At 48.0% G+C, this 10,865-nt stretch overlaps 2 non-coding genes across 2 annotated transcripts; both read left to right on the forward strand.

Annotated features, from left to right (window-relative positions):
- Positions 1-4,797: 4,797 nt before the first annotated feature.
- TRNAE-CUC lies at positions 4,798-4,869 on the forward strand. Its single transcript has one exon. It is a non-coding gene; the product is annotated as a tRNA-Glu (tRNA).
- Positions 4,870-6,147: 1,278 nt separating this feature from the next.
- Positions 6,148-6,219, forward strand: TRNAA-UGC. Its single transcript has one exon. It is a non-coding gene; the product is annotated as a tRNA-Ala (tRNA).
- The last annotated feature ends 4,646 nt before the right edge of the window (positions 6,220-10,865 follow it).

Genomic DNA, 10,865 nt, shown 5'->3' on the forward strand with positions numbered 1-10,865 from the left:
ATCAGTGAAAAAGAATGTTACGCCATTGTGTATGCCTTGGAAAAGCTACGCCCATACGTTTGGGGCCGGCAGTTCCAACTACAAACTGACCATGCTGCGCTAAAGTGGCTGCACACCAACAAGGGAAACAACAAGAAACTTCTCCGCTGGAGCTTAGCTCTCCAAGACTTTGACTTTGACATTCAACACATTTCAGGAGCTTCCAACAAAGTTGCTGATGCACTCTCTCGTGAAAGTTTCCCAGATTCAAGTGGCTAAAAACTGTTCTTAATATGTTTTCATGCTTAGTAGTCGATGTAATAGTGCATGTGTTTTATTACTCTGGTTGTTTTACAGTTCTAGGAGGAAATCGCCGCCAGTGGATCCCACTGTGACGATTTGGGGGGCGTGTCATGAATAGTTAGTAAAGGGTTAAAGCATAGTACCTGGTGGGCACCTGACCTGAGGACCAATCAGGGAAGAGAATTTGAAACTCCTAGGAGGGAACTTTTCCCTCTGTTTGGGGGGGTCTTTGTCTTTGGCCGTTTGGAGTTCAAGGGACCAGACGAGTTAATCAAGTCCCTACAAGTTCCACCTTTCTGAACTAATTTCTTCTAGTCAAGATAGTGAGTATTAGAAAGATACTTTGTGTCCTTATCTAATAATCCTATGTTTGCAATTCTGTGTGTTTGTTATTGATTATTCTTAATTCTGCTTATACTGGTTGTACTGAGAAAGACAGAGGATTCTCTCCAGAACTTAGCAAGGTTATACCCTATGAGTGTCCAGCTTGGACTCAGAGAGATTCTGTATTTTCTTTTTGTTCTCTTAATAAATTCTTTTCTTTTCTTTGGACTTGGTTAATTCCTTCCCTTGGGGAAATTCAGGGGAAGGGGAGGGGGAAGTGGGCTGCTTCCCTGTGTGTAGAGATTCAAGGCGTTTGAATCCAGGTATCTCTTCAGAGCAGGCTGGAGAGAGGGAAGAGAGGGGAGGGGGAAGGTTCCTCCTCTGTGAATTGATCTGTGTTCCCAGGGGGGAAACAGGGGTGTCCCGGCCCACGAAATTGACCGGGTGGTGGCAGCCGAAGGGGAGACCTACCCTAGGATTTTGGGGTGGGGGAAGACATGCTGGTCCTCACTTTGAAACCCCCCAGCTTCAAGTGAGGGTAGACCCATCCCCATATTGTGCATGGGATCCTTCTGGCTACCTCAGACTTCTAGCCAGCGGGCTGGGGATGGTGGGAAGTTATTGGACTAGAGTTTGTATTGAATGAACTCCTCAAAGTGGGTGTGCTTGTCCTGACTTGTTGTTCCAAAGCTCTGTAATAAGGTTAATTTAGTAAAAGGGTATATGTGGCATACATTAAATAATAAGTGTATGTGTTCATTGTTAACAAAAGGTGTATAAATAAAAAGTAAAAGTTTCCTTTGTAGGTTAAAAGAAGCCAAAAAGGGGAAAAGAAAAAAGAACGAGTTAACTGAGAAAGTAAATAGTTAACATACTCAGTTTCAAGATAAGACACTGACTCCGTTCAAGGACACAGCCAAGTTTTAGCTGTGAGCAAACAACCAAGAAAAGGGGGGGGGGGGCTTGAATATACCCAAGCAGATGTAAAATCTGCAAAGACACTAATGCAATGTGTTAGGTTTCTTTTCTCACAGGTAAAGAAGCACTATCCGAAGACCCTAGCAGCCCTGCTACTCCTTGGAACCAGAAGACCGGATCAATGTAAAAGTCCACCAGCGAAAGACTGCTTTGGCTCCATGCTGGAACGGCCCTTATTAAGTCCTGCTGACTACCAACACCGCTGTGATGTGCCAAAGACTGACTGCCTGGACCCAGGATTCTCACTGCAAAAAGACCCCTCCACCTCAGAAGAATTCTCCTCCTATTCTTTTTTCTAGTTTTACTGTGCCTTCTGGACAGCGGGGAAAAAGGACAAGGTGACGTGCTGGTTAAACCTCTCCCTTGTCCACGGACAAATTTACTGTGCCTTTGAATTTTTCTAAAAGAAGCAAAACCATTACAGGGTGATGTACTCGTAATTCCTCCCCTGTAGAATGCTGAACTACAACTGTTTGGGAAAAGGAGAAGAAACACTCACTCCACTAACATTGCCAAAGTCCAGGAATTCCTGACCAGAAAGGACATTGAGAACTGACCCTGGTGAAGAAACCCAAGGAATTATATACTGGCAGGAAGAAACTTGTGGGACCCATGTTTGGGAATGTGGTATTAATTGGATTTTGGGGTTTATTCTACAGGCTGCGCCCTGTGTTTTGGATAAATCCTTCAGTATGTATTGCCCTCCCTAATTGGATTTTAAATGACATTGCCTTTATCCAGTTTTCAGATCACTTTTACATACCCAGATTGCTCACAAGGGGCTGCCATTAGATTAGCACAACAAAGAGCCTGGGTTATTTCCTCTGAAAAAAGAGGAAATTGGGCAGATCCCTGTGGGCTGGGGCTAACAGTGTAACAGCCATTTGGAATATTCTTAAAGGCCAAGAACATGATAAGAAATTGGGCCAACCAGAAAGGGCCACTAGCCTTATTTCTGAAGTTCAGCTAACCCAAGTATAGGCTGGAGTTGTTGAGTTACATGTCATTTCCACCATTAGTCCTATGACCCAGAAGTTACTGACAGAGATGGTATTGAATATCACTGAGGCTGGGAAGGCATTGCAGTGGGATCTAGTATGTTTAGAAATTCAGGATTTCCTGAATGACCAGCTGATGGCCATTCAGAGTGATCTTGAGCACCAGACTTGACCCACTGCCCTTACAGACATATCAGGAGTACCATCCGATCTGTGGTCATGAAGACATACTTGGACACTTTCTGGATGGAAGTGTGTACATTTACAGTGCTCCTTCCAAGCATTTGGACCGGTTAGGGTGGGTGTGGGCTCCCACATACCGAATCCTGCTGAGTCCATGGGGAGCATGCATATGGGACTAAATTATTCACCGAGACATCTGGGAAATTAAACCACTTGGTATACCTACCTGATTTATAGTCAGTGCCCCAATCCCTTAGTTGTTAAATGAACATTCCACTCTTTTGTCCATGCGTTCATTCTTGGGTTGGGGTGACTAAGCTCAAAAGAGCAGTTGTACATATTTCTGCAAAGCTTCATTGCTTTTTGTCTTTAAAGTTTGAGAAGACTCAGCCAAAAGTTTGTTGAGTATTCTCAAAGGGGGGAGTTGTTGGTGTCACTAGGCATAAATCTAGGTAACTCGGGAGGATGGCTTTGGGCCTATGTGACCCAAAGTACCTTTATGTAAAGTGCTTTTGTTAGCCTTACTAAACTTTTGTAACCTTTTGTGTTATGTGCTAATTACTGGCAGTGGCAAGGCTGCTTGATACTAGATGTAGCCAATACTAAATAAGATAGGCGGAAAGCAGGTGCTGTAATTAAAGTTATATGCATGAGAACGTAGCCCCCACGGTGGGAAAGTACAGATAACTGATCACAGAAGAGTTGCTAACGAGCTAAAGTGGTTTTTGCCAAGTATGACTTAATTGCTTAAGGTAATTGCTATTGCAAAGTGTATTTGCTGCATGGGAATGAAAGGTGGGGGGAGAGGAGGAGTGTGGGGGTGATGGGAATGCTTAGCTGAAGTTATGTATAAAGAGAGGAAAACCGCTTGTATGGGTGTGCAGGATTTGAGATTGCTATGTCTCCCTTGCACCTGATTTGGGCTCAAATAAACCTTGGTTTTGCTTCTCCACCTTGGTGTGTTTATTGGAAGCGAAGCACACCGGGCAACGAACCACTGTTGCTGTCGCCTCGGGCCTCTGTGCCGGATTAAGAGTCTCACACTCTACCAACTGGGTTAGCTGGATTTGAAGTCAGTCAACTGCCCAGTCGCAGTGTAGAAGGAGCCTGAGGGTGTTTATTTGTGGAGCTGAGGTTCCCTGTCTGACATTTGCCTTCTTTCCTGGTTTGTTATGGCTCCAGCGAGCAAACCAGAGCTGTTACAAGGCTGGTTAGATGCTGCTTTCTAGCCCAGAGAGCTGGGGTTGATTTAGCATGCTGTCGCCATCAGCTGGTCAGAGTAACCAGGGTGGGAGGGTGGAATTTAGGATTCTCCCACCAAGGGGAGGTGCTGTTGGACTCATCTAGTGGGGGAGAGTCTGAGTCTGAGTTCCCCACATGCCACACACACATTTTCACAGGGAATCAGGTCCCCTGGGGAAAAACTCAAAAGAAGCCCAGGCCCAGGAGTGTCAGAGAAGGGAATCACTGTTTGCCTTAAGAGATGGGTGAGGGAAACCTGCAGGTCCTTAGATCCCTCCAGTGCCTGATAGAACCATTTGTGGGGAAGGGCCGGGGAATCTGAGGAAGACAAGGAAAGGGGTCAGCGCTGTGGTTGCTTGTTGAGGACACAGAACTCACAAGATGGCAAAGCTCAGAGCCCCGTTACACAGAGTCAGAATGTGATCAGCTCACACCCAGGGGGAGCAACACCCCTCCCTTGGTCTCTGTGCCAGAGCTCCTATCAGCTCAGTGTCCTTCCCACAAGAGCGGGCTGCTGAGAGGGCTGTGATGGGGTAAATGAAGGCAGAGGAGGATTGTTCCTGATGGGTTTTCTTTGTGTTGCTCTGTGATCCTGCTGGAGGAAGCTGAAGCATCATTTGAGTTTGTTTCAGTGGCTTGGGTTGGGCTCAGGTTGTGACCCTGAGCACAGGGGTTCCTGCACTCTGCTCCTAGGTCCTCAGGGAGTAGATAATGGAGCAATTTCAGGAAGTGGCTAGAAAGTAGCCTAAGAAAGTGTAACATAAGTGAGAAGAAAAACAACATCCTCTCTTCCCTGATGGTCTAGTGGTTAGGATTTGGCACTCTCACTACCAAGGCCTGGGTTCAATTCCCAATCAGGGAAAAGTGACTTTAAACCAAAAAAAGCTTTGATTTTTCTTCACTTGCAATGTAAATAAATCCATGCTATTTTCCTGATTCCCCCCATCTTCCCAGTGTCTCCATGGCAGCACAGCAAGCAGGTCCCTGGGGTGGTCAATGGAAAGGGGAGGCTTCAGCGGCAATTAAGCCCTCTCAGTCCCTCTCAGATGGAAGGACTTGCCACCAAAAGTGGCAGCGGTAGAGCTGCCATTGATTGCAGCTTTTTTTCCCCCCGCTTGGGGTGCCAAAAACACTGGAACTGGCCCTGCTCCATGAAAGACAATTTGTTAAATCCCAGATGAGTGCAGTTCTATCAGTTCTCAGCCTGAGTCCTTAGGTCTTAATCCTGAGGCTATTGTCCCACCATGGGGCCATTTCCTGGCTCTCTTTCCTAGGGAAGCACAATTTTCCTTGCACAGGCACAGGAACAGCAAGATATTTCTCTGTCCCTTGTGCAAAGCAGGGGGCCAAATTCCATGGAATCAATGGACAAGCAGGGGGCCCTGGGCACATCCAGCCCTGGCCGTGAGATGTTCCCTCCCCTCTTTCTTTATGCCCCTGTTGTTATTTCATGGATTGTCTGGGATGGGGGAAAAGCTGAGTTCACTGCAGGTGGAGGGGAAAAATGACCCTGAAAATCTCAGGACCCAACCCCTGCTACCAGGATCACTGAGGTGCTGGGAATCTGCATGGGAAAGGGACTGTGTGAATTATCAAGGTGGGGAATGAATAACAATCTACAACTAGATCCACCTCATTAACCACCGACACAGGCTAATCCTGCTGCCGATAGAAGGGAAACTGGGAGCGATTCTTTGCTGCTCAGCCATGGAAACAGTGACCCAATTGCACCGCAGTGAATGTGCTGGGGAAAGCTGGACTTCACAGGCAGGTGGAAATAGCAGATCCTAGAAACACCTGGAGCTTCCCACACCACTGCTGCCAACAGGGTCAGGTGTTGAGCGATTCACAGCGCCCCTCCCCTCCCATTACCTTCCAGCAGGGGGTGGCAGCACCCCCCACCCAATGCAGGGGAGAGGGCTGAGTGTATCTCTGCACCCTGAGTCCAGGGCACCCACTCTCTCTGCCCCACACATCGAATCTGGTCCTGCTGCAAAGTGACCCCTAAGAACCAGCAACCTCCAGGACAGCAAGTTTGGCCTCAGATCAGGGAATGTGTCCCCCATGCTGCTTTTAGGCTGCTAGGTGCTCTGGAAACAGGACAGCTCTGAGTGTAACCTATAGTACACACAGCCCATCTGGGGATGTAGCTCAGTGGTAGAGCACATGCTTTGCATGTATGAGGTCCTGGGTTCAATCCCCAGCATCTCCAGGTTCATTTTACCCTGCTGCTTTGTTCATGCCCAAAGGGGATGTGGCCCTGCAGAAATTTCACTCCTGCTCAGTGAGGGGCAAGTTCCAATTGCATGGAAGGTCTGGGGCGGTTTCTGCTCCTAAGTTTCCTCTGTACATTTAAGATTCCCACCAGCTGTGCTGCTTGGGACAAGGGTAGATGAGAGAGGAGAATCCTCCAGCACTGGAGGGAAAGGTCCCATCTGCACAGACTGAGAGGCAAAGACTAGACTTATTTCTTGTCTGGGCCCAATCTTTTCATCTGCTATAGCCCTTGTTCCAGCTCAGGTGGTAGCTGGGGATGTCTCATGACTGCAGCCATGTTTGTTCAGTTCCACCCCCTTATACAGCTTTGGTACAAGGCAGGAATATTTTGTCTCTCTCCTGAGGAAAAGCCCCAGGTTTAAGATGGATTCCTGTACCAGGTGACATGGTCACATGTCCTGTGAGACCCCCCCCCCCCAAGCCTTCATTCTTTCTGGCCTGACTCAGGGATGGTGCAGGACAGAGCCATCTCCAGTCTATTGTCCTGGTTAATGGGAGCCATCAAGATCCAAACCACTGTTAATGGCCCACACTTTGCATCATTACAACAGGACCTCAGAGTTATAGTTCATATTTCTAGTTTCAGATCCAAGAATGATCGGTTCATACAAATAGGATGAACACACACAGTAGATTATAAGCTTTGTAATGATACCTTACAAGAGACCTTTTGCATGAAGCATAGTCCAGTCACTTTATATTCACACTCATTGTGACGGAGCGATTCTGGCGGGACCCAACTGAGAGTGCCAAATCAGGACCAATTGCTCAAACAGGGCAGTCACAGCCCTAGGCTGGGGTTTTTCCACCTCTAAGGCAAACCAAACCAGCCAGACAAAACGGACTTTGGTCTCACCCCACTGGCTAACCACAAGTCACACAAGCAATTTCCTTAGACACTCCAGTCTCCCAGTATCACCACCAGTGCACTCGTCCTGGGGATAAATGGTTATGAAAACCAACACCCCAATAAAAGAAAAAGGTTCCCTCGACCCCAAAGGACCAAGCCCCAGACCCAGGTCAATATACACATCAGATCTTACCCACAAATCACGCTGTTGCCAATCCTTTAGAATCTAAAATCTAAAGGTTTATTTACAAAGGGAAAAAGGTAGAGAAGAGAGGTAGAATTGGTTAAATGGAATCAATTACATACAGTAATGGCAAAGTTCTTCGTTCAGGCTTGCAGCAGTGCTGGAGTAAACTGCAGGTTCAGATTAAGTCTCTGGAAAACATCCCCCACTGGGATGGGTCCTTCAGTCCTTTGTGCAGAGCTTCAGTTTGTAGCAAAGTCCCTCCAGAGGTCAGAAGCAGGATTGAAGACCAGATGGAGATGAGGCATTAGGCTTATATAGGCTTTTCCAGGTGTAAGAATCTCTTTGTTCTCACTGTGGAAAATCACAGCAACATGGAGCCTAGAGTCACATGGGCCAGTCCCTGCATACTTTGCTGAGTCACAAGGCGTGTCTGCCTTCTCTCCATGGGTCCATTGTGTCCTTAATGGTCCTTAATGGGCCATCAAACAGGCTAGGCAGAGCTAACACCAGCTTGTCTGGGAGGCTTCCCCCAGAAGCACAGCACAAACTTGAAATACTGACAGCATAGAGCCAACATTCATAACTTCAACTAAAAATGATACAGACATACAGACAGCATAATTATAACCAGCAACCCGGAACCTGCTCTTAGACACCTTATATGACCCCCTTTACTTAGGATTTGGTGCCACTACAGGACCTTGGTTGCAACCCATGTTCTATATGGTCCCCATTTATATCAATAACGTCACACTCATTAGCATATTTTCATAAAATCCTATGGAGTGCAACGTCACAGCAGGGAAAGGGTTTTACTGCAGCACCTGGGAGCAGTTGAGTTTCATGTTCAGGCTGTGGTATGAGTTCCTCCAGGTTTCTCGTAAGCACACAGGGACCTTCGCGGGTGCTCTCGATACAGGAATGGCCCAGACATGATAAAGTGATGGGAATTGCATTTCCCTTTTTTATTTCTGTATTTCCAATGATGTTTGTGATTTCGTTTTGCTTTGTATAACTGTGTTTTCTCCTGGATTTGATATTTAATGAAAAAAAGAATACGGCCTCAGGGCGCCGGATGGAGGAGCAGGCTGGGGCTAGGACTGCTAAGAGAGCCAGAGTAGCAGGTTTTCTATATTGTTTCCTGCCCTCATTTTTCTTGACTAGTTTCTCTTCTGCAAGAAATTTGCCTTTTTTTCCCAACATGACCCTGGCTAGCTCAGTTTTAATCTGAGGGCCCAGGGTTCCAGTCCCTGGTCAAGCAAAGAAACACTTTCCCCTGTGACATCCCCCAAGAGTTTTAGAAGGACTCTCCTTGACTTTAGTTTTTCCTTTTCAGGACATGGCCTTTCCTAGGAAGGGCCCTTTACTGCCTGGGACTGAAGGTGCTACTGCCTCACCTGTCCACTGGCCTCACAGTCTGGAGGAAGAAAGGCCTCTGGCCTGCAGCAAAGTGCTGTGTGCTGACTTTTTGAGAAAATGCAGGGCTGGCCAGAGAGGCATGTTCCCACTGAATCCTTCCTGCCAGAAAAAATTGTCCCCACAGACAGGGGCGGCTCCAGGCCCCAGCACACCAAGCGGGTGCTTGGGACAGCAAGCCGCGGGGGGTGCTCTGCCGGTCGCAGCGAGGGCAGCAGGCAGGCTGCCTTCGGCGGCCGGCCTGTGAAGGGTCCGCTGGTCCTGCGACTTCGGCGGACCTCCCGCAGGCAAGCCGCCGAAGGCAACCTGCCTGCCATGCTTGGGGCGGCAAAATGCCTAGAGCCGCCCCTGCCCACAGAGTCCTCCCTGCTGGAAGTCTACAGTAATCAACAGGTGCGCTGCTGGTCCCATGGTGTAAGGGCCAGCACTCAGGACTTTGAATCCTGCAATCTGAGTTGAAGTCTCAGTGGAATCTGAGAACAATTCCTGTGCCACAAACCCTGCTGGGTCTTCCAAGGCTCTGTCTTGCTTTCTCAAAGGCCATGAAAGCCACTACAAAAGGGTTTTTTTCTCCTGCTGATAATAGCTCACCTTAACTGATCACTCTCATTATAGTGTGTATGGCAACACCCAATTTTTCATGTTCTCTCTGTGTGTGTGTGTGTATATATATATCTTCCTGCTGTATTTTCCACTGCATGCATCCAATGAAGTTGGTTTTAGCCCAGGAAAACTTATGCTCAAATAAATTTGTTAGTTTCTAAGGTGCCACAAGTACTCCTTGTTCTTTTTGCAGATAAATTAATGGAGGTTAAGTCCATGAATGGCTATTAGCCAGGCTGGGTAAGGAATGGTATCCCTAGCCTCTGTTTGTCAGAGGGTGGAGATGGATGGCAGGAGAGAGATCACTTGATCATTACCTGTTAGGTTCAGTCCCTCTGGGGCACCCGCCATTGGCCACTGTTGGCAGATAGGATGTGAGGTTGGATGGACCTTTGGTCTAACCCAATATGGTCATTCTTATGGTCTTATGAAGGGAGGGGCAGAACACTAGGACAGAGTTTCTGTAGTGTAGTGGTTGTCACGTTTGCCTTACACACAAAAGGTGCCTGGTTCAAAACATGTGGGCTCAATTTTCCCAACTCCTATTGGCCTGTCCCTGCTGTTGTAGGAGCAGCAGTGATTTCTATGCTCAGAAGGTCTGTTATACTTCCCCTGCTCCCACTTTTGTCTCCTCTCCCTCTCTGAATGCCTGTGAAGTGGCTTTCCCCCTCCCGCTCCCTCCTGGAATGCTCGTGGGATGAATGGGCCGGTTGAAGAGCAGAAGAGCTTCCAGGTAGACAAGGTGTCTGGGACTCTGATTAGGCAGCGATCACACACCCAGAGCATGGACACTGCCCAAGGTGGAGTGTGACCAACCAGATGCAGCCATGTCATCTCTAGTCGCAGACCATGAGGAGCAGGTCCTTAAAAGGGAAAGGGCCCTGTGCTGAGGAGAGCACTCACAAGCTTGTACCTCCAGTGAATGCCCTTTGCCCGGACCGCCTGGCCAGTGGTTCTCTGTGTTGTATTTCATTGTGCCTCAGGAAGACTTACCTTCATCACACCATCCATCACGGCGCTGTGGGACACTTACCTTGCAGAATCCAGACATCTCCAGTGCCGTGCCTGTCCTGGGAGTGTGAGTGTGTCACCCCACCCCGCTTCTTTTGAACTTAGCTATCAATATAATAAACGTGCTGATTTCTGCCAAACTCTGGTGGGTCATTAGTGCTCCCTATGCTGACTAGCTGGCCCAATTTCGGGTAACACCTGTGATAACCCCAACACCTGCATGACAGAGGGTAGTGAAATGAACTGAGAAAAAGCCTTGGCATCAGCAGGGGAAAACTAGAGGATCTTGGCCTGTCACCTTTTGAATCCTTGTGGCTTGTTCTCCTCTGCCCTTGGAGATTGGCCTATGGCGGCCGGCTCTTCTGCGTTACTTGCGAAAGGAGGGAGTGAAGCGGGTATGGGGCAAAAAAGGAAAGAGGAAGGCAGGGCAGAAGCTAAGCGCCTCATTGTGGCTAAGTGGGGTTAGTAGAGTCCCACCAGTCGTTCTGCAAAGCCTGGGGAGGTGCGATTGGCT

This window comes from Mauremys reevesii, unplaced genomic scaffold, assembly GCF_016161935.1.
Source record: "Mauremys reevesii isolate NIE-2019 unplaced genomic scaffold, ASM1616193v1 Contig77, whole genome shotgun sequence".
Lineage (NCBI taxonomy): Eukaryota > Metazoa > Chordata > Testudines > Geoemydidae > Mauremys > Mauremys reevesii.